This window comes from Lepus europaeus, chromosome 13 (genome assembly GCF_033115175.1).
Source record: "Lepus europaeus isolate LE1 chromosome 13, mLepTim1.pri, whole genome shotgun sequence".
Classification (NCBI taxonomy): domain Eukaryota; kingdom Metazoa; phylum Chordata; class Mammalia; order Lagomorpha; family Leporidae; genus Lepus; species Lepus europaeus.
In genome coordinates this window covers 64,121,966-64,146,830 of record NC_084839.1, presented here as the reverse complement: position 1 = coordinate 64,146,830, position 24,865 = coordinate 64,121,966, and the positions used below count along the sequence as shown (strand labels likewise).

The window sequence follows — 24,865 nt, the reverse complement described above, 5'->3', positions numbered from 1 at the left end:
TTCCCATATATTCAGGAAGCAGAAACAGATAATGCACACAACATACATTAAATCTGTAGTTTTGTTTTTTGAATAAATGGAATTACAAACTTTGGTTTTTTTTTTTTTTTTAATTCTTGAGAATAGGAATTCTCTGTCTTTATCAGACCTGTCAACAAATTTTCAGGATAAAAGCCTTGCCTAAAACCTTTTTCTAAAATTGAAATGTTTTTTAAGATTGAAAAAGATTTTATATTTTCATATAAGCCTTAATATTTGAAATCCATGTGTAAATTTATAATTAATTAAACTTAATTTACTTGTAATATTAATACTGCACTAAGAATTAAAAAAAGACTTACCTCACCCATAGTATATGATAGTAGTCTCTGTAAGTGTTTTATCAAGGTCCTGTTCATTTTGACACTCCCCCCCTTTCTTTAAAGAAAAATATTTATTTATTTTCAAAGGCAGAATTATAGAAAGGGAAAGTGAGAGAGATTATCCATTTGCTGGGTCACTTCCCAAATGGTTGCAATGGCTAGAAGCTGGGCCAGGCCAAAGCCAGGGGCCAGGAGCTGCATCTGTTTTCTCCCACATGAGTAGCAGGGGCCCTGGTACTTGAGCCATCTTGCACAACTTTTCCTGGACATATTAGCAGGGAGCTGGATTACAAATGGAGCATACAGGAAATGAACTGGCACCCATTTGGGATGTTGGCGTTGCAGGTGGTAACTTTACCTACTACACCACAACACCAGCCCTTTGATATCCCCTTTAACACTACAGGATGGTACCACCAGTTTTCTATTCCAATGTATTTTAGTTTTATTTCACTATTAATTCTTGAGGGTAGGAATTAAGTCTTAGAAATCACTATTTAATATGTAGAACAGTATATTTATTCTTCCTTGTGGCCTATTTTTTTCGTAACTTAGTATTTTAAAACAAGTCTTTGTGACTCTTAAGTCCTTGGTCATACTATTCTTAGGTATTTTAGTTCATTAATCGAGCCCTGTCTGCTCTAGCCTTTCCTTAACCCCTTCCCTCTGCATCTTCAAATTCTGATTTCTTATTTCCTCTAAGCAACTTCATTCCTTTAATTAATTTTTAGTTGCTTTCTCCTTTATTATTGTGTCTGTTGGCATGGAAATCAGTGTTTCATGTTCTGTTACCAAAGGTGGTCAACATCATTTAAACCTTCTGGAATAAACTTTAAAACTGACAAGTAGGTATCTCACATTCTTTTGTAGGCAGAGTTCTTAGAGTTACTGCTGCAGTTATATTCATGTGGGGTTTAGAAGATAGAAGGGAGTCAAACTTTGTTCTTGTTTTTATTGTTTCTGCTGGTGGGATTCTGGTTGTGATTTGAATATTTGTGTGCAATGCTGAGCCAGAAATTTCCTTTTTTTTTTTTTTTTTTTTTTTTAAAGATTTAGTTATTTATTTGAAAGTCAGAGTTACACAGAGAGAGGAGAGGCAGAAAGAGAAAGAGAGGTCTTCCATCTGATGGTTCACTCCCCACTTGGCTGCAACGGCCGGAGCTGTGCCGATCCAAAGCCAGGAGCTTCTTCCGGATCTCCCACATGGGTGCAGGGGCCCAAGGACTTGGGCCGTTTTCTGCTTTCCCAGGCCATAGCAGAGAGCTGTATTGGAAGTGGAGCAGCTGGGACTTGAACCGGCGCCCAGCGCTTCAGGCCAGGGTGTTAATCTACTATGCCACAGTGCCGGCCCCTCCTTTTTTTTTTCTTTTTTATGATTTTTATTTATTTATTTATATGAGAGGCAAATTTCAGAGAGTTGGAAAGACAGAGAAAGGTCTCTGGTTCATTCCCCAAATGGCCACAACAGTCAGAGCTGAGCCAATCCAGAGCCAGGAGCTTCTTCCAGTTCTCCCACACAGGTACAGGAGCCCAAGCACTTGGGCTATCTCCCACTGCTTTTCCAGGCCACTAGCAGAGAGCTGGATTGGAAGAGGAGCAGCTAGGATACGAACCGGCGTCCATATGGAATGCTGGCACCACAGGTGGAGACTCAGTCCACTATGCCACAGCACCTGCCCTGAGCCAGAAACTTTTCAAATCACTATATAGCTTTCTACATTTAAGGCAGGAAATATTTCTTTTGACAACCCATTTGTAGTCTGGTTACGTAAATTGTTCTTAAAATTCAACCCCAGAGACTTTTTTGCTGTGTTCTAATGATTTCTGATGTTAAGAAAACCTCTACTTTGGCTAGAGTTTGATTTTATTATCTATAGTTGGACCCTGAATAGTGCAGTAATTTCAGAAATAGTATAGTCAGTCCATGCTTACGGTGATGGAAATACGGATTGCATGACCTTAGTAATGACCTCACCATCATGGGAAAGTGGACATCGGTAGTCTGACATATAGTGGTAAAGAAATCTTATGGTTGCATAAAACAAAAGGCTTATTCTTTTTTTAAAGGTTTATTTATTTGGTTGAAAGGCAGAGTTAGAGAGAGAGATCTTCCATCTGCTGGTTCACTCCCCAAATGGCTGCAGTGGCTGGAGCTGGGCTGTCCCGAATCCAGGAGGCAGGAACTTCTTCTGGGTCTCCCCTGTTGGTGACAGGGACCCAAGCCCTTGGGCCATCTTCTGTTGCTTTCATAGGCATATGAGCAGAGAGCTGGATCAGAAGTGGAGCAGCTGGAACTAGAACCAGTGCCTATATGGGATGCCATGTCACAGGCAGTAGCTTTACCCACTATGCACCACAATACCAGCCCCAAAATAAAATGCATATTGAATTTTCTAAGGGTAATAAGGAATATGGATAGGATGATGACTGTTGACTATACTGAAGAACTTAAAGAAAGAAGCTCATAAATTCTTGTCTCAAGGACCGGATGACCAGGGAGCTTATGCAAATTTTTGAAAACAGATCTCTAATGTGAAAGTGCAATGACTGAAAAAAAGATATCCTAAGAACTGGAATGGAGGCCAGTAGTAGATTAAGATATGACATCATTCTGAGCCTCTCTTGTTAGAAACCACACTTTCAGCCATCTGTTTGATGAGTCCCTGACTTGGATGGAGACCTGTTGCTTGCAATGAGGTATAACTTCCGTTTTGTGTTGTTGTTCCACTTTCTCCATTGCTTATTATTTTTCACCAGTCTCCTTTCTTTTCCCAAAACTCTTGTCTGTTTCTTTCATTCCCATCATCATCACATTTGCTTGCTTGTGAGTTTGGGCAGAGTGTGCTTTCCTACTAGCTCTTTACTTGACTAGTGTCATTGTCCTTCAGCTCTCAGTGTAAGTGCTGTTCTCTATCACTTCCTCCCTTCTTTTCTTTTAGCAGTTACCATGAACACACTTATTTATTAATGGATTATAGCTTCCATTTTGTAATTCCTACAGTTTTTTAAGTTTAAAAATAAATGATGGGATATATGACCAGTCACCCTTAATCCTTCCATCCCAACTCCTGTTTACACTCTATTTTACTATTTCTTCCAAGGCTTTACTTTATGAATTTCTTAGATAATTAGAACCATATGTAAGCATGTATGTTTGTTTTAAACATAAAAATATTACTTCCAGAATATTTTATAATTGGCTAAAACCAGACCTGATTATGATTCTGTACACTGGGGATTGGTAAACCACTGCCTGCTGGCAGTTTTCATTAATAAAGTTTTATTGGAAAATAGCCAAGCCTGTTTATGTTCATGAGAGTATTACCTATGGCTTTTTTTTTTTTTTTTTTTTTTTTTGCGCCAGTGTCAGAGTTCTGTTGTTGCAGTAGAGACCACCATAAGCTAAAATGTTTGCTCTGCAGTCTTTTACAGGAGAGTTTGCTGAACCCTGTTGTAAACAGTAGTAACCTTCTGGACTTGAGAAGTATCATTTCTGTCACTACTCCACAACTAACTTTTCTTTGGAATATGGTCAAGAAAGGGAAATTACAGATTGGTACTCTGGGTGTTATTTGTATCTACAATTCTTGTCTGTGGCGAAGTTAGTGTGTCTGTTTTATAGTTTCTCTAGAATTAGAAGTGTTTCACTCAGAAAATCTGCTACTTCCTCCTATTACATAATTATTCTGCCAGTTGCTAGAGACAAGAAGGAGGTAGGGGAGTCTGTAATTAGCTAGGTTTCAAGCTGAATAGGCATTGGTGTTGGTTGTTCCTAGCACAACTCTAACGAAGGTAAAAACTAGGAAGTTCAGGTAGTGAGATCCTAGGGGACATCCTTCCCAGATTCCTCTCTTTCGCTTGTCTTTTTAAAACAGACTGGGAGCCATTTACCTGGGTGCAATGAAAAAAGGCAACCTATCTTCACCTTTGTGCGTCTGGGGTGGTGAAAGCCAAGTTTTTTTTATATGTATGGTAAGCATTTGGAATAGATTTAATGCTCTGTTAAAGCTGTCCTTTTTAGTTTTATCCTCAGTACTTAATACATCTTTTTTCTTATTTGTCCATTCTTTGAGCCTTGTCACTGAAGATCTACACTTGTCAGTTGTTGCTTAATCAGCTATGAATCTGTAAATTCTTCTGTTGCCCACGATGTAGTTTTTTTTTTATTCTCTGTTTGGTTCACTAGAATGTAATGTATTTTTATCATATGTATTTTATACATAGCATGAAAGAAGTTCCCCAAAATGAGCTTGCCCACATTAAAATCACCACTTTTTTGTCCACCTGTACATTGTAGTGAATTTTTTTGCTTTTTTACAAATTGCTTCATTATCGGAAGAACATAGTGTTATCTGTAAACAGCTACTGTCATTTATAGGGTTGTTAATACCAGTCCTTGAGCCAGTTCACATTCTAAACTATCAGGTTAATTCTTGTCATGCCTTCTCATCTCCTCAAGACTCACCTCAATTCATTCTTCTCTGTGAAACCTTCCATAATTTCCCTCACCTTCAGTGTTCTCTCAGCTCTTCACATAGTTTTCCTCTTTCCTTGTATAAATAGGCTACTTTTGAAAAAGATTATAAACCCCTGTATGCTGTAAGTTGTGTTTTCCAGGCCTGTGACACAGATAAGTAAATATCTGTGAAGTACTTGCAGTCAGCCTACCTACTGGGAAAAAGAGAGATTCATAAATTATGCCAATGTGAATAAACTGTTATAAGAAATAAAAAGAAAGTAAGCTCCCAAGGAGGGGAAAAAGCACCTTGGTTGAGGACATTAACAAAGCTTCATGGAAGGGGTGATATTTGAGATTGCTCTTGAAAGCTGTGTAGAGTTTGAATGCTGATTAATTTTTGCCCTTTGTGGTTGTTTCTCCCAGTCTACTCATATTCTAGCCAGATCATCAAAATTTGTCCAATACCCTGCATAATCCTTTGCAATTCCCTACCTTTAATAAATGATTTTGCCTCCTATTGCTTGAGAAAACCAGACATTTTAAGCATTAACCTCATTCCCTTCTCATCTCCGTCTATCGCACATGTCTGATCTCATACTTAATCTTAACCTCCTTGCCTTCAGCTATCGCAGTTTGATATACTCCCCCATTATTCAAGGTTGGTTTTTCTATTATACTTTTGCTCTTATCTGATTGCTAAGAATTTACTTTGTTTTCCTAATTTCATTTACGCCCTCAACTTCTTCCTCTCTTCTCTTTACAGACTTAGCCTTTGGTTCTGACCCTGTGTATACCTTCTAGTTTTTCTTCATTCTTAAATTTGAGCTCAGAAGAACATATATAATTACTTTCATTTCCTTATTTCCACTAATTTGTTGGCCTGATGCAATCTGCTTGGAAAAGTGGGTACAAAATATTCACTTAGATGGTTTAAGCAAAGGACTAGCATGGGGCACAATTGAAAGTATGAGTGGAAAATCAGATTCAACTGATTTTTACTGTTGATAAAACCAATATCATGTGAATGGTTTTAATAAAATTAGCAACTGTGGGGCCTTTTTTTTTTTTTTTTGGACAGGTAGAGTTATAGACAGAGAGACAGAGAGAAAGGTCTTCCTTCCGTTGGTTCACTCTCCAAATGACCGCTACGGCTGGTGCTGTGCCGATCCGAAGCCAGGAACCAGGTGCTTCTCCTGGTCTCCCATGCGGGTGCAGGGCCCAAGGACTTGGGCCATCCTCCACTGCACTCCCAGGCCACAGCAGAGAGCTGGCCTGGAAGAGGGGCAACCGGGATAGAATCCGGCGCCCCGACTGGGACTAGAACCCGGTGTGCTGGCGCCGCAAGGCGGAGGATTAGCCTATTGAGCCGCAGCGCCTTTTTTTTTTTTTGAAAAAAATTGAAGTCTGTGCTTAAATTTTTTCATAATACAGATTTTCTTTTTTTAAGTAATTTTTTTATTTGAGAGGCAGAGGCTGGGGGTGTGCTCCCCTCTGCTGATTTTCTCCGAAGACATGTTCACAATGGCCAGGGTTGACCTGAGGCTGAAGATGAGAGCCTGAAACACAATCCATGTTTCCCATGTGGGTGACAGGAACCCAATCACTTGAATTGTTGCTGCTACTTCTCAGACTGTTAGCAGGAAGCTGGAATCAGGAACTAAAACTGAAAATTGAACTCAGGCACTCTGAGACAGGACACAGGTGTTTTAATTGCGAGGCTAAAAGCCCTGCCCCCATAATGTCTCCTTTTTGCAGACCCTTCATATGCATAAATGTCAAATTATTTTTCACCAGAAATCCCATTGAATTGACTTTATTTTGTGCTGTTAATTTCTGTTAATTAATTTTTTTCAGGGAGATTTACAAGTTAATTTCTTTACCTAATTTAAAGGTTTTCTTCATTTTGAAAACTGTTCTTTCAGAGAAGAAGTTAATCTAAAGTTAATTTGGTTTTCTTCCTTCGTTTAAGCATTTCTTTGTTTTCTTGTATGAACTGACTTGACTCATTTCAAATAATGTGTGTTCTAAATGCTAATGTCTACTTCATACTGAAACCTTTTTCCATCATCTCAGAAATCTTCAGAAGAAATCTTAATATCAATACCAATTCAGTTTCTTAACAGTTAAAAATCTTTTTGAAACCTTTCTGTGATGTCTTTAATTTCACCTAGGCACTGAAAGTTGCTTGTTCTCTGCCTACTTTGAGTAAAGCATCACGGTTGAGTAACAAAGAAAAGCATGGAAGGTTTTCTTTTAGTGCATTAAATACTTGGGATTGTTACTTCGCTTTGCTTTTATAGTTCCTTTTTTTTTTTTTTTTTAAAGAATGCTTGAGTTGTCCACTCTGTTTTAAATATTTTGTAGAAAAGTAGCCCTAAGAAAGTAAAGTGTTAGCTCTATTTTCATTATCTACATTGTCAAATTTTGGTATCATGACAGTGCTGACAAAAAATATAGGTTCAGTAATGAGTTCTATGATATGTAGTAACTTGGTTATTTACCATAATTTTGTAGCCAGAATATGGGAATACTTATTTAGCTGATGAAAAAGCATAAGTAGCCTAGAGGAAGTATAAATATTTGGATCTTTCTCATAATGTTAAAACAAAAGGTAAAAGATATGGGGAAATATGCAAGAAAAAAAATTTGAGGAAAAAATACAGAATAATAGCTTACAAATGGAAACTTTAGGAAATTTATTAATAGAAAATAGAAAGGCGAATAATCAGTGAAATAAAAAATTTACCTGGGCTGAAAAATTCAATCTTCTGATTAAAAGTACTTTCCAGTGGCCAAGAAATGTAAATGAAAACAGATGTTAATTTAGTCTCAACTTCTTTCTATTTTAAAATTCCAAGAGTAAACAGAAAACTCTAAAAACTTATAGACAAAGAAAAGGTGATCTAAAAGGAATAGGAATCTATTGGCATCAACTTCTTAGCAGCAGCTGTAGATGCTAGAAAGTAGTAGAGTCATTCAAAATTCTTAGTTCCAAAATCCAGAGTTTGATACCACCCAAATGATCACTCAAATGTGAGAGCATATTAAAGACTTTTTCCGAACTGTAAGGACTTGGGAAATCTAGCTTCCATAAATTCTTGAACATGTACCCGCCAAAAGTAAAGCAGAAGTTCAAGAAGGTGAAATGAAATCCAAGAACCAAAATCCATAAGACATCAAGGAAAATCCCAGGATAATATTAACTATGCTATAGGCCTAGAAAGAAAATTAGAACAAATTAGAGTAAGAAGCCAAAGTTCAGTGAAGAATGTCTTCAAGAAGAAAGTAAAAGCCATTAAATATGTTATGTGCTGGAATTTCCTAACATTAACATAAAGACAAACCAAAAAGAAAAAAAAACAGAAATGTGGGGATGCACTGTGATATTTTTGGAGATAAACCAGATTGTACTCTGGAGGATCCATAGCTAAGTCTTTTTTTTTTTTTTTTTTTTGGATAGGTAGAGTTAGTGAGAGAGAGACAGAGAGAAAGGTCTGTCTTCCATTGGTCCACCCCCCAAATGGCTGCTACGGCCGGCGCGCTGCACCAATCGGGAGCCAGATGCTCCCTCCTGGTCTTCCATGTGGGTACAGGGCCCAAGCACTTGGGCCATCCTCCACTGCCCTCCCGGGCCGCAACAGAGAGCTGAACTAGAAGAGGGGCAACTGGGACTAGAACCTGGCACCCAAATGGGATGCCGGCACTGAAGGTGGAGGATTAACCAAGTGAGCCATGGCACTGGCCCCCATAACTAAGTCTTGAATAATTGACGCTAAACCTAAAAGAAAACTCGAGAATATGTGAGGATACCATGTTTTCACTTCCTGAAAATGGTAGTAGAAAGTGGTACAAAATGAAAGAAAGTGCAGCCAGCATTCAGATGACACATATGCCATAGGAACAGCAGATAAAGTAAGAGGAAAGCCTAGACAATGTGATGTGATGGAATGGGATTGGGTTTGACTTAAAGAGACAAAGCCAGAAGCCAGAAACTCCATCTTGGTCTGCCACTTGAGTGGCAGGAGTCCAACTGCTTGTGCCATCATCTGCTGCCTCTCAGGTACATTTGTAGGAAGCTGTATCTGAAGCAGAGGAGAAACTCAATTCCCTGTGCTGTGATATGGGCTGCAGGCTTCCCAAGAGGCAGCTTATCCTGCTGTGCCACAGTGTTTGCCTTAGAATAAAGACTTATTGGAGCCAGCGCTGTGGCGCAGTGGGTTAAAGCCCTGGCCTGAAGTGCCGGCATCCCATACGGGCGCTGGTTCTAGTCCCTGCTACTCCTCTCCCGATCCAGCTCTCTGCTATGGCCTGGGAAAGCAGGAGAAAATGGCCCAAATGCTTGGGCCCCTGTATCCACGTGTGAGACCCGGAAGAAGCTCCTGGCTCCTAGCTTCAGATTGGCTCAGCTCCAGCCGTTGGCAGCCATATGGGGAGTAAACCAGCAGATGGAAGAGTCTGTCTCTACCTCTTTCTGTAACTCCTTAGTTATTTATTTACTTGAGCAGCAAAGTTACAGACAGAGAGAGTGAGGGACAGTTGGACTCAGACCTGAGGAAGCGTCCATCTATATCACACAGTCTTAGAGCCATAGCAATTGGTACCACAAGCCCCAGCATCACTTGGGCTTGCCAGTAGGACAAAGGGTCAGCAATCCCCGTTTCCCTCAGCATCAAGAATAAGGCTCTGGCTATCAGTTTCACCAGGGAGACTTGACACCAAATTGTGTGGGCCAAAGATAGCCACCCAAGAAAACCTCAAAGTCACACTTCTAAAGAATCATAGCAAACTAGATTGCCGTCTATTATAGACACAGCTGACATTGATTAAGAAAAATAAATCGTTGAGACTACACTTCTGGGTTCACTTAAAACCAAAGCCAAAGCAACAAATCAAGTGATAACCTGCAGTACAGCTAAACTATAAACTCTTTTCCAATAAAACTTACTCCATAAAGAAGAAGGGACGAGCATCATATGGGCAGATGTCAACAGGAACACAGGAGACACGAAGAAGCAAGGTAGCAAGCATGGTGCCTTCGAAAGAGCACAGTAATCCTCCAGAAGTAGATCCTGAATTGAAAGAAATCTATGATATGACAGATTTAGAATTCAAAATAATGAGGCCAGCACCGTGGCTTAACAGGCTAATCCTCCACCTTGCAGCGCCGGCACACCGGGTTCTAGTCCCGGTTGGGGCACTGGATTCTGTCCCAGTTGCCCCTCTTCCAGGCCAGCTCTCTGCTATGGCCCGGGAAGGCAGTGGAGGATGGCCCAAGTTCTTGGGCCCTGCACCCACATGGGAGACCAGGAGAAGCACCTGGCTCCTGGCTTCGGATCAGCACGATGCACCAGCTGCAGCAGCCATTGGAGGGTGAACCAACGGCAAAAAGGAAGACCTTTCTCTTCTCTCTCTCTCTCACTATCCACTCTGCCTGTCAAAAAAAAAAAAAAAAAGATTGTAAGGAAACCCAATGAGATCTGAGATAGAACTCATTAAGAACCAAATAAAAATTTGATGGATGAAATCTTCAGTCAATGAAATAGAAAATATAAGTAAGAGCTTTAACAGCAGAATAGACCAAGTGGAAGAAAGTATTGCTGACCTCGAGACAAGAATTTGAAATAACCCAATTATATTCATGTAAAAAATAAAAAGAATGACGAAAGTCTGCCCAAAATATGGGATACCATTAAACAGCCAAATATTCTTATAAATATTCCTAAATGAGAAGAAAAGGAAAAAGGCATTGAAAACCTGCTAAATGAAATAGTAATTGAAATAGGTCTTGAAAGAGAAGTGAACATCAGTATATAAGAAACTCCAGGCAGACTTGATCAAAAAATGTCTTCTCCAAGACATAGTCATCAGATTGTCAAAAGTTAAAAGACAAATACAGAATCCTAAAGACAGAGAAGAGAAGCATCATGCTACATATAAAGGAAAACCAATTAGATTAACATCAGACTTTTCAACAGAAACCCTACAGGCCAGAAGAGAGTGAGATGATATATTAAAAGTTTTAAAAGAAAAAAAATACTTCCAACCAAGAATATTATAACCAGCTAAGCTATCCTTTAAAATTAAAGGATAATTAAAGTATCTTCTAGATAAGCAGAAACAGAATTCACCACAACCAGATCAGCCTTATAAGAAATTCCGAAGTGTCCCACATTAGAAGTAAACATGAAAAACATGGCACCACCAAGTTCACTAGTTCACTGACAGAGCAGGTATAATGATATCCAGTCAAAAACAGTGACAGGCCTAGTCGTTATCTATCAATACAAACTTCGAATATAAGTGGATTAAATTCACCAATCAAAAGACTTAGGTTGACTGAATGAATAAAAAAAAACCCATGACACCGCTATTTGCTGACTACCAGAAACTTACTTAACAAAGATACACAGAGACTGAAGGTGAAGGGTTGGAAAAAGATATACCAGGCATGTAGAAACCAAAAGGGAGCAGGCATAGCTATCTGGTTATCAGATAAAATAGCCTTTAAATCCAAAACTGTAATAAGAGATACAGAAGGACATCATATTTGGATAAAAGTTTCAATTTAGCAAGAAGACATAAGAATCATAAATACATATGTACCCAACACACAAGACCACCCAGATATATACAGCAATTACTATTGTACCTAAATGGAGAGAGAGACTCAGTACAGTAATAGTGGGTGACTTCAACATCCTACTTTCATCCAGACTGAAAATCATAACAATGTATCAAAGTTGAAACATACTATAGTGCAAATGAACCTGACAGACATTTACAGGACATTACACCCAATAGCTACAGAATACATATTCTTCTCATTAGCACATGGAACATTTTCTGGGTTAGGCCACATATTGAGCCACAAATCAAGTCTCAGTAAATTAAAAAATATTTAAATCACACCATGTATCTTCTTAGACCATAAAAGAATAAAACTAGAAGTAAACAAGAACAATAGAATACTCATAAATACTTGGAAATTAAACAACATGCTACTGAATGATCAATGGGTCATTAAAGAAATTAAAAAGGGAAAAAAAAACTTACTTGGGGCCAGCATTGTGGTGTAGTGGATAAAGCTGCCACCTGCAGTGCCGGCATCCCATATGGGCACTATTTGAGTCCCAGCTGCTCCTCTTCTGATCCAGCTCTCTCCCATGGCCTGGGAAAGCAGTAGAAGATGGCCCAAGTCCTTGGGCCCTGCACCCGCATAGGAGACCCGGAAAGAGTTCCTTGCTCCTGGCCTCGCATCAGCCCAGCTCCAGCCATTGTGGCCAACTGGGCAGTGAACCAACAGATGGAAGATGCCCCCCCCCCCATAACCCCGCCTCTCTCTCCTTCTCTCGCTCTGTAACTCAGACTTCCAAGTAAATAAATAAATCTTTTAAAAAAAACCTTTCTTGAAACAGATGAAAATACAACTTATGAAAACTTGAGAGATATAGCAAAAGCAGTATTAAGAGGGAAGTGTATAGCATTAAGTGCTTACGTTTAAAAAAAGTCTCGAAGAGCTAATCATGTGTCTTGAATACTTAGAAAAACAAGAACAAACAAAACCCCCAATCAGCAGGAGGCAAGAAATAATAAAGATCAGGACAGAAATAAATGGAAGTGAAACAAACAAACAAACAAAAAGATCATCAAAGAAAAAAAAAAGCTAGATTTTTGAGAAGATAAAGCAGGTAAACCTCTAGCTAGACTAACAAAATAAGAAAAAAAAAATTCCTTGCTCATGGATTGGGATAATCAATATCATTAGAATTTCAATGCTACCTAAAACAATCTGCAGATTGAGTGGAATCCCTATCAAAATACCAATGAGATTGTTTACAGAACTAGATAAAGCAATCCCAAAATTCATATGAAGTCAACAAAAGATCCAAAATAGCTGAAGGGATCTTGAACTAGAAAATTGAAGCTGGAAACATCACAATACCTGACTGCAAAGCGTACCACAAAACTATAGTAATTAAAACACCATGGTACTGGTATAAAAAATGACATATAGATCAGTGGAGCACAACAGGGTGCCAGAAATTAATCCACATAGATACAGCCAACTGTTTTTGACCAAAGTGCTCAGACCATACAGTGGAGTAAGGATAGTCTCCTCAACAAATGGTGCTGGCAAAACTGGATGAGTATATGTAGAAGAAATTAGATCTATACCTCTCACCATATACAAAAATCAACTCAAGGTGGATTAAAGACTTAAATTGATGACCTGTGACTATGAAGTTACTGGAAGAAGATGCAGGGGAAACACTCTAAGACATTGGTGTAGAGATGACTTCTTGGACACAACCCCTAAAGCATTGGCAGAAAAAGCAAAACTAGGCCGGCGCCGTGGCTCAACAGGCTAATCCTCCGCCTTGCGGCGCTGGCACACCGGGTTCTAGTCCCGGTCGGGGCACCGATCCTGTCCCGGTTGCCCCTCTTCCAGGCCAGCTCTCTGCTGTGGCCAGGGAGTGCAGTGGAGGATAGCCCAAGTGTTTGGGCTCTGCACCCCATGGGAGACCAGGATAAGCACCTGGCTCCTGCCATCGGAACAGCGCGGTGCGCCGGCCGCAGCGCGCTACCGCGGCGGCCATTGGAGGGTGAACCAACAGCAAAAGGAAGACCTTTCTCTCTGTCTCTCTCTCACTGTCCACTCTGCCTGTCAAAAATAAAAAAAAAATAAAAAATAAAAAAAAGCAAAACTAAGCAAATGAATCTGTATCAAACTCAGAAACTTGTGCACAGCAAAGGAAACAATCAATAGAGTGAAGAGACATCCAACAAAATGGGAAAAAAATGTGCAGACCTCCCATCTGACAAGGGATTAATATCTTGAATATGTCAGCGGTTTAAAAAAACTCAACAACAAACCTATCCAGTTGAAAAATGGGCAAAGGACTTTAATAGTTCTTAAAAGAAATACAGAAGCTCAAGGAATATTTGAAAAAATTCTCAACATTATTAGCTATCAGGGAAAAGTAAATCAAAACCCTAATGAGATATATCATTTTACACCACCAGAACAGCTAAAATCCAAAACCCAGAGAGTAACATATGGACGAGGATGTGGAGAAAGGGAAAAGTTTATCCACCATTGGTGGCAATGTAAATTACTGCAGCCACTACGGAAAGCAGTGTGGAGATTTCTTAAAAAGTAGTCTTGCCTTGTGATCAGGCAGCCCCACTCTGGGTATATACCAAAAAGTCTTGAACACAGTATATCAAAGAAATACCGGAACCACCATGTTCATGGCAGCCCTGTTCACCGTAGCCAAAATTTGGAATCAACCAAAGTGTCCATCATCAAGTGAAAGGATAAAGAAAATGTATATGCACAGTGGAATATTATTCAGCTATAGAAAAGAAAGAAATTCTATCATTTGCATCAAAATGGATGCATCTGGAGGACATAAAGTTGAGTGAAATAAGCTGGATCCAGAAAGAAAAATACCGCATGCTCTCCCTTATGTGGCAGCTATAATTTAAAAGTAAAAAGAAATGTCTGTGTGTATTAGTATTGCTGCAAATATACTTTTGTAAAATTTTGTTTTATACCTCTGTGAAACCAGTGGTTAAGAATGTTATCTTATGGCGCCAGCGCCGTGGCGTACTTGGTTAATCCTCCACCTGCAGTGCTGGCATCCCATATAGGTGCCGGGTTCTAGTCCCAGTTGCTCCTCTTCCAGTCCAGCTCTCTGCTGTGGCCCGGGAAAGCAGTGGAGGATGGCCCAAGTGCTTGGGCCACTGCACCCGCATGGGAGACTAGGAAGAAGCACCTGGCTCCTGGCTTTGGATCAGCATAGCTCCAGCCATAGCAGCCATTTTGGGGGGTGAACCAACAGAAGGAAGACCTTTCTCTCTGTCTCTCTCTCTGATTGTCTAACTCTGTCAAATAAAAAAAATATTATACTACTATAGTTTTGATCTGTGGTTACTTTAAAATTTACTGTATATGGGTGGAATGATCATTTTCCCATTCAATTATTGTTTATAGCCATTGTATTCCCACTAAACTAGGGGGTTTTTGCTTCTTGTTGAACTTCTCATTTGGTGAAGTATTGAACCTTTTTACTATAACGTAAATTTAAAATATGTTATCTCTAAAACAAAAAAGGAAGAGAAGGAAGGAGGGTGGGATGGAGTGGAGGAGGAAGGGAATATCATTATGTTCTTAGAATTGTATCTACAAAGCACATTGAGTCTTAAAAACTAATTAAAAATTGAAATATGATCTCAAAACATACAGCAGTGTATTGTTAAGACAAAGTTTGATGCCAGTTCATAATAAATATTTGTTACACATTAGGAATGGAAGGAAACTTCCTCAAGTTGATAGTGGGCACTTGCAAAAGATCTGTAGTTAACATGTGTCTTTATGACAAGCTGAATGTTTTCCACTGAAGGCTGGGGGGAAAGACAAAGATTTTTATTCAGACCGTGTCTAGGCAACATTTTATTAGAAGTCCTGGCCAGTGCATTAAGTCAAGAAAAAGACGAGACATCAAGATTGGAAAAGAAGTAGTAAAACTCTATTTGCAGATGATATAGTAATATATACCAAATCTTAAATTACTAGAATAAGTGAATTCAGCAAGACTGTAGGTAGGATACAAGGACAATATGCAAAAATCAATAGAATTTTTATGTAAGAGCAAAGAACAATCAAAAAGTGAAATTGGCAAATAAAATAAAAACATGAAATGCTCAGATTATAACCAATTATGTATAAGATCTATACATTCGGTTATAGACCATCACTCAGGATCATAGACCTAAGTAAATGGAGAGCTGTATCATGTTTATAAATGGGAGGGCTTGATGGGATCAGTTCTGTTTATACTGACCTGTAGCTTCACGACAATGCCAAGCAAATTCCCAAGCATATTTTCATAAAAATTACCAAATTCATAGTTAATTCAACGTGGAATTACAAGGGATTTTGAGAAAGAACAACAAAATAATAAAACACTGATTCGTGGTTTAAAGATTTACCATAAAACATAAGATTATAATATTGTTGAAAGATACGTAAATCAAAAAGAGGGTTTCAGACTCATGAATAAACAATTGATTTTTGGTAAAAATGCCTAAGGTACCATTCAAGGGGAACCTTTTCAGCAAAACAGCTGTACTTAAGTAGAGAATAAAAATTTTCTTCTATTTATATATCACATATGAAAAAAATTACATGGGTCATAGATTCAAACATGAAAGCTGAAATTGTGAAACTTTTAAAGGACAAAGATTTTTAGAACACAAAAAATGTGAATCAAAGAGCTTAAAAACATTAGTTCATAAAAATTAAAAAATTTTTGCTTTTAAGAAGACACCCATAAAAAGGTTGCACTCTGATGGAGAGAAAATACTTGAAAAACCACAACTGACAAAATACTCACTACATAGAGAGAGTGTCACAGGCCTTTGAGGTAAAGCAAATTTTTAAAAGCACAATTTTCACTTCACAAATAAGAGATCCATAAAAAGACTAACAATGCCATGTGTTCCTAAGGATGTGGAACTACCATAATTCTCATATGTTGCGGAGTACATCACTTGGGAGAACTAATAGTTTCTGAAAGTTAATATGTTTATACTGTAACCCAGAAAAACACTTGTTTACAGAGATATTTATATTTATAGTTGCTTTATTCATAATCTTTCCAAAATGGCAACAACAGGAATGTCTAGCAGCAGATGAATTCATCAACAAATACTAGTTTCCTAGGGTTGTGAGGGGAGGATTGTGAAGTTGATCAAGGGAATGTTCCAAGGTGGTGGAAATAGTTTATCAACTTGAGTGTAGTGATGCTTACATAGGTCTATGTATACATTTGTCAAAACTTACAGAAGTGTCTACTTAATAGTGCCTATTTTGAATGTCAGTCACTTCTCAAAGTTTAAATGTTTTTTATTAAGCACTTTGATTATAGTGTTAGTGATGTCTAGCTTTGGCATATTTGACAGTTGTTCAGCAATTTTTAAAGTATATGAGAATTATAATCTAAAAGCACCCGAAAGTAAGTTTTACATCTTGCATTCTAAAATTATGATATATTTCTAAAATCTAGACCTTTAATTGGATGAGTTTTTCACATGTAAGACACAAATATTGTGAATGTGTATAGTGTTTATTTTATAATTTATTAGGTCTCAATATCAGAATGCTTTCTTTGCTTTGTTCTTTCAATAAGCTCTTCTGTGTAGAAAATAAATATTAGTCTGTTAATCTATATACAAAGTCAAAATTTGAATGTGTTGGATTTCTTTTGAAGGTTTTAATCTACTGCGCCCCCTGGTGGTTTTTACTCCTCATTTAGAGCAACATGAAACACTACAGCTATTATCTATGTAGGAGGTAAATTTTACAAAAGATTGTAAAATTTTTAAATTAATCTATATTAAATAAACTTCTCATTAACTTCTGTTGATGGTATGGTAAGGTTTGTTTCTTGTAGTGGTCTCTACAAGAGTGATTCACATGTTTTCCCATACATAGTTTCATTATATTTTAGGGATCTTTTCAAGAAACTTCTGAGAGATTCTGATATCCTGTCTTAGAGTAATATTTCCTAATAGTTCTCATTCCATTGTGTAGTTCTGAATTTCTTATAAAACCAGAGTGAGCCTGACACATCTTACGGTGCTCGAAATTAAAAAGTGCAGGGATTGTTGAAAAGCCATGCAAGAGCCAGATTGACGTAGTATGTAAAATCCAAAGCTGGATCGATTTGACTAATAAATAAATAATTGCAGTAATAATCTTAACTCATAAAATAAATACTCATGAGTCCTTGCTGACACAGACAATTGAATAAATAGAAGAAGAAGAAGGTAGGACTGGATTTTGTTTTTATTCTTGTTTTTACAGAAGCATCCTAATTAGAAGGAAAAAAGGGAACAGAAAAATCATTATTATGCAGACTCCACAGTAATAAATTGCAGACAGGACCCACTGATGGATGCTGAAATTAGGTCACAATTTGAGGGAAAGCAGAAAATTTGTGTTGTTTCAATATTATCTCTCTCCAGGATATTTATAAAATCTTTTTTTTTTTTTTTAAGATTTTTTTACTTTTTTTTTTTTTTTTTTTTTGGCAGGCAGAGTGGACAGTGAGAGAGAGAGACAGAGAGAAGGTCTTCCTTTTTGCCGTTGGTTCACCCTCCAATGGCCGCCGTGGTAGGCGCGCTGTGGCTGGCGCACCGCGCTGATCCGATGGCAGGAGCCAGGTGCTTCTCCTGGTTTCCCATGGGGTACAGGGCCCAAGCACTTGGGCCATCCTCCACTGCCCTCCCTGGCCACAGCAGAGAGCTGGCCTGGAAGAGGGGCAACCGGGACAGGATCGGTGCCCCGACCGGGACTAGAACCCGGTGTGCCGGCGCCACAAGGCGGAGGATTAGCCTAGTGAGCCGCGGCACCGGCCTTAAAGATTTTTTTAGATTTATTTATTTGACAAGTAGAGTTACAGTGAGAGAGAGAAACAGAGAGAAAGGTCTTCCTTCTGTTGGTTCACTCTCCAGATGACTGCAACGGCTGGTGCTGTGCCGATCCGAAGCCGGGAGCCAGGTGCTTCTTCCTGGTCTCCCATATGGGTGCAGGGACCCAAGCACTTGGACCATCCTCTACTGTACTCCCAGGCCACAGCAGAGAGCTGGACTGGAGTACAAGCAACCAGGGCTAGAACGGGTGCCTATATGGGATGCCGGCACCGCAGGCGGAGGATTAACCTAGTGTGCCACGGCGCCAGCCCCTAAATCTTGTGTTGAATAATGTAATTCTTCATATTTAACAGCTTATTTAAGAAATTTTTTTCTGTATTTATTTGAGAGGCAGAGACTTTTCCATCTTCAGGTTCATTCCCCAAATGCCCATAACAGCTCCAGCTGGACCAGGCCAATCCAGGATCCTAGAGCTCAATTGCAATGTCTCATGGGTAGCAAAGATCCAAGTACTTAAGCCATCACCTTCTATCCCAGGACACAAAGCTGGAATTGGAAGCAGAGCTGGAACTGAAACCTAGGCATTCCTATATGTAATGCAAGCGTCCTAAGCAGTGTTTTAACCACTGAACCAACCACTCACCCTATCCCAGGATATTTTTTTAACTATAAAGGAAAAAACAGATTTAGCCAAGTGATCAAAGTTGACATCACATATTAATATCAACTTCCTTGATGGAAGTATCATTTCTGAGGTATTCTTACCCCAAATGACTGAGGAACAGTTCACAAGATACTGGATCAAAAGTTTCAAGATCATGAAAGACAAAGAATTAAGAGCTGTCACAAAATAGGAAGAAAAATTACAAAAAAATTACAAAAAAGCCACAAGACTAGAATTCTCGAACTAGACTAGAATATCTCTTAGCCATTTTCTCCTAATGTTAACATTTGTATTGTAGTGCTTTTTTTTTTTTTTTTTTTTTTTTTTTTTTTTTTTTTTTGACAGACAGAGTGGACAGTGAGAGAGAGAGATAGAGAGAAAGGTCTTCCTTTGCCGTTGGTTCACCCTCCAATGGCTACTGTGGCCGGCGCACCGCGCTGATCCGATGGCAGGAGCCAGGTGCCTATCCTGGTCTCCCATGGGGTGCAGGGCCCAAAGACTTGGGCCATTCTCCACTGCACTCCCTGGCCATAGCAGAGAGCTGGCCTGGAAGAGGGGCGATCAGGACAAAATCTGGCGCCCCGACCGGGACTAGAACCCGGTGTGCTGGCGCCGCAAGGCGGAGGATTAGCCTATTGAGCCGCGGCGCCGGCCATTGTAGTGCATTATTAAAATCAAGGAATTGAAATTGGTAAAAATAATATTAAACCACATTCTTTGGTGAAAATGCTAGTGAAATTTGTAGTGTTCTTTTCTTTTGCAGTACTCTTATCTAGGACCCCACATTGCATTTGGTTGTTTATTTCAAAATATTCCTAGGAGAATTTAAAAAGGCTTCACTTTTTTTGTTAAATCATTAATTGGTCTATTAATGAGTAATCAATTATTTATAAAATGGCTAGTAAAACAATTCCCTGGGGGCCGAGTCATGGCGCAGCAGGTTAATCCTCTGCCGGCGACACTGGCATCCCATATGGGCGCCAGTTCTAGTCCTGGTTGCTCCTCTTCCAGTCCAGCTCTCTGCTATGGCCTGGGGTACCAGTGGAGGATGACCCAAGTGATTGGGCTCTGCACCCATGTGGGAGACCAGGAAGAAGTACCTGGCTCCTGGCTTCAGATTGGCATAGCTCCAGCCTTGTGGCCATTTGGAGGGTGAACCAGCGGAAGGAAGACTTTTTTTCCCCTCTCTCTCACTCTCTGTAACTCTACGTGTCAAATAAATAAGTCATTCAAAAAAAAAAGGATTCCCTGAAGGATCAGTATTACTATTGCTCTTTTCTGCTGTAGGGGTATTAAGAATTGGCTGAAATTTGAGGAAGTTTATTTTTCTGCCATTCTGTTTATGTCTTCTTTCTGAGAAACCCCAAAATCAGCTAATAAAAGTCTTTTTAGATTTTTTCTGTTATGCCCAGTTTGTCCCCAAAGACCACCAAGGAGGTGATACCACTGTAAAACACATGAGAGTCCGGGCCTGGGCTCTCAACTTTCACCGGCGCAGTGGATTTGAATTGGGAGCCCCAACTCTTCAGTTGACAGGTTTTTTATAGGGTTTCCAGAGACATTCTATACATTATAGTACCATTTAGCAAATCATCTCATTTCACGGGAAATTGCAAGAACATCTCTAAAAACTGATTAATGCATCCAGCGGTGGGAATGGACCTAGTAAAGGTGGTTGAATGGCTTTGGGGTTGATGCCTTTTAAATTGATTGGCTAGAGTATAGGGTCCAAGCTGCTGGGGTGTACGAGTCAAACTGCAGGGTCTTGGGATGTTATTAATCACCTTAATTGCCCTGAAAAGACACCTGGAACTTTAGGTATTTCCCTGCCATCTTCTAAAGTAGTTGCACCTTGATCCAGGGTCAGGTCTCATTTTCGAGTTTTTCTTTTTGTTTGTTTGTTTGAGAGGTAGAGTTACAGACACAGAGAGAGGGAGACAGTACGGTCTTCCATCTGCGGTTCACTCTCCAAGTGGTTGCAAAGAAGCCAGAGCCAGGAGCTTCTGGGTCTCCCACGTGGATGCAGGGCCCCAAACATGTACGCCATCTTCTGCTTTCCCAGGCCATGGCAGAGAGCTGGATTGGAAGAGGAGCAGCTGAGATACGAACAAGGGCCGCAGGCAGAGCATTAGCCCACTAAGCCACAGCGCCATCCCTCAAGTTCTTTTTACTTTTATCTCCAACAATTGAATAGCAGTTTGGTGTGTATGTATTGACAGCAGTGCTTGAAGACCCAGAGCTTAGGTCTCTTCTTTGCTATTCGTATAAACAGCCCTAATTTTCATATGTCCCACAGAAAATATTAAAAACATGAGCTGTCTGAAAGCAAGTTTGTAGTCATTTTCTCTTGTTAAAATGAGTAACCTAAATTTCCTCTTTAAGAATACTCAGAGTGCATTGATCAACACTGTCTCAACAATTTACCTTGGTTAAATTTTAATTAATTTTCTATGGAAGCAATCCATCAGTTCCTTATTAATAATTACTTTCATATTTTGTAAACTTGGACTAGAAGGTCTAAGATTTTACTGTCTTGCTTAAATTTTAGGTAACAGTATATATGACTTTATAAGATTTCTTATTTTAATACTACAATATAATTTAAATTGAAAATGTAGGCATTTTCAGTTATTTAAAAAGGTAGTTCTCCAAAGCTATCCTTCGAAAAAATGGAAAAGTAACATGAGTTTTAACTTGGCAAACATGAGGAAGAGTATCTGAGTCACAAGATGAGTCAGAGGGTGAGGTTTGTTTTTCCTTGTCCATCTCTTTTAAGGGAGTACAATCCTAAGTGTACAGAAAATGATCCCTTTTGTTTGTTTTTCGATGATGAGAGCTGAAGGCTCATTGCAGCCATGACCCCCATCCCTCCCAACCCTCTTTGAGAGGTAAAGAGGAAGAGGGAGGGAGGGAGAGAGATTCAATCTTCTGATTTACTACCAGACACCTGAATCAGCCCTGGCTGGATCTGAGCCAGGAGTCTCCCACATGGGTGGCAGGAATCCAGTCATTTGAGCCATCACTGCTGCCTCCCGGGATTCACATTAGCAGGAAGGTGGAGTCAGGACCTAGAGCTGGGTGTGGAACCCAGGATCTCTTACATGGGATGTGCACATCTTAACCACTAGGCCAAATGCTTGCCCCTTACATGTAGAATCAGAAGTAGGAATTTATACTAAATTCAGATCGTTTGTGAACTTCTGAAAATATTTAATGGTGCTAGGTAGATGGGTTTGATTGTTTCCAAGATCTATGCCTGATTTGTAGGAGATTGATAAGGGTTGAATTTCAAGAATTGAAATACTGTTTAGTATTTTAATATCCTACAACACATCTAGTGTACAGTGCTGGGAAGTGTAAGTACTTGAATAACTACTTCTCAAGTTGTTTGGTGACAACTCATTAAGTCACTTTGTTCAATGCCTAGAAGTACTGTTTGTTTTTTTTATTTATTTATTTATTTATTTTATGACAGGCAGAGTTAGACAGTGAGAGAGACAGAGAGAAAGGTCTTCCTTCCATTGGCTCACCCCCCAAATGGCCTCAAGGGATGGAACTTTGCCAATCCGAAGCCAGGAGCCAGGTGCCTCCTCCTGGTCTCCCACGCCGGTGCAGGGCCCAAGCACCTGGGCCATCCTCCACTGCACTCCCGGGCCACAGCAGAGAGCTGGACTGAAAGAGGAGCAACTGGGACAGAATCTGGCGCTCCAAACAGGACTAGAACTGGGTGTGCTGGCGCCGCAGGTGGAGGATTACCCTATTGAGCCGCAGCGCTGGCCTATCATTTGTTTTTGAAAGCTAGCTTTTTTGTGGCTTTATTTGTTTTTTAAGATTAATTTATTTGAAAGGCAGAGTTAGAGGGAAACGCAGAGATATAGTCATCTGCTGCGTCACTTTGCACGTGGCCCAATGGCCAGCTGCCAGGTCTCCCATGTTGGTGCAGGGGCCCAAGCACTTGCACCATCCTCTGCTGCTTTCCCAGGCACATAGGCAGGGAGCTAGATGGGAAGTGAAGTAGCCAGGACTCGAACCAGCACCCAGATGGGATGCTATCACTGTTTTACCTGCTGCTCCATAATGTTGGCCCTACATCTTGGCTTTACAAAATATTTATGACTTGGCTTCCAATCTGGCCATTTTTAAATACACTGGATATTTATGTATAGACTCTTTAAACTGTGCAGCCAGCCCCTCAGTTAGCCAGTAAGTACTGAGTATTTAGTGTCTGACTTATTTTATTGTATTAATTAATGTATTTATTTATTTGAAAGTCAGAGATACACAGAGAGAGAAGGAGAGGCAGAGAGAGAGAGGGGTCTTCTATCTGCTGGTTCATTCCCTAATTGGCCACAACAGCCAGAGCTGCGCCAATCCAAAGCCAGGAGCCAGGAGCTTGTTTTGGGTCTCTCACGCAGGTGCAGAGGCCCAAGGACTTGAGCCATCTTGTACTGCTTTTCTCGGCCATAGCAGAAAGCTGGATTGGAAATGGAGCAGTAGGGTCTCGAACCAACGTCCATATGGGATGCCGGCACTGCAGGCGGCGGCTTCACCCGCTGTGCCACAGCGCAGGCCCTGTATGTGATTTATTTTATTCCTTACTGGAAAGAAAGAAGGGAGAAGATGGAGAAGTGGTTGGAGAAGAGATATTATATCCCTAACATTTTACTGGCATAAAGAATCTCAAGATGGGTTTTAGCTTCATTGGGTTTGTAGGAATAGTGATGAATGGAAAGATTAGATAGCTCTTTGCCTTCAAATTGTACCTTAGGGGCTTTTTAAGAAGCTGTTTATTTTCAAGGTAAATGTGTTCACAGGCATGTTGCCTTGCCCTGAGAAAAATCATAACTACTCATCCAGAACAGCTATCAATAATGTTGCAGTATTTTCTAAGATATTTAAAGCAAAAGGAAGTAAATAGATTTGAAATATTATTTTAATGGCTTTTGCCACAGAATGAATTAATATTACAACTATAAAATACATGGTTATTAATAAGACCCCTCCGTTTGATCTGAGAAAAATCATTAGGAGTCTTAAAAGTGGCAAGTGCAAGCAAGGACATTCCAGCAAAGGGGTTATAGGGAAATTGAGCTATAGAATTTATTCTGTATTAAAATGGGGAAAAGATAAGGTGGAAAGTTAAATGAAGGCTAAATAATATCTAGGGCTTTAGACTTTATCCTATTTACATAAGGAATCCACTAGACAATTAAGCACAGGAACTAGCAGTTTGGCTGAATTTACCGTGTAGAGAGATTATCTTTGGCAGTGTGAAGAAGGATGGGTTCACCTAAGTATTTTTATTTGGTGACTTATAATCCCTCTATAGTATTCCCCAATATTGCTACTACTATTCATTCATGAAGACTGTGGAATGATGTCTTCCTGAACTTAAATGTAATCCTTCAGGTGCCTCAATTTCAGCTTCTTTGATAGACAACTTTTTAAGCTACTGCTCATGTCTCAGCCTCAGTAAGTAGAATCTGATATTTTCCATAAATATTATGGTGCTACATTTCTTATTTCTCTCCATTAATGATATACTCTAGAGGAAATGATCTTGATTCATCCACTTACTGTTTGGAGAGGCATTGTCTTTCCTTTTCTACTTATAATATACTTTAGTGATTTTATGTTCAATTTCCCCCCCACCTTTTCTGCAAACTGAGGCAAACTATGATGGCAAAAAGAAAATAGTTCACCAATATATACATGTGAAATTAATTATGGACTGGGTCCCCGTTTGGCTAATACTATTAACTTTGAGAAACTCCTCTGAATGCTTGACTGACTGGTGTCAGGTTAGATAAGCAGAGTTTTATATTCAATATTGATACATTTGATTAGTAATTTTGGAATGTAAAACACTTATTAATATTCGCTTAACGTGTATTGAGCATCTATTAAATGTATTGTGCAGAACACCAATGAAAAAGGTTG

General features: G+C 39.5%; 1 protein-coding gene across 1 annotated transcript in view; it reads left to right on the top strand.

Annotated features, from left to right (window-relative positions):
• PPP3R1 (protein phosphatase 3 regulatory subunit B, alpha) overlaps positions 1-24,865 on the top strand; it is an 83,486-nt gene that overhangs the window by 46,992 nt on the left and 11,629 nt on the right. The gene's annotated exons all lie outside the window — the stretch shown is intronic.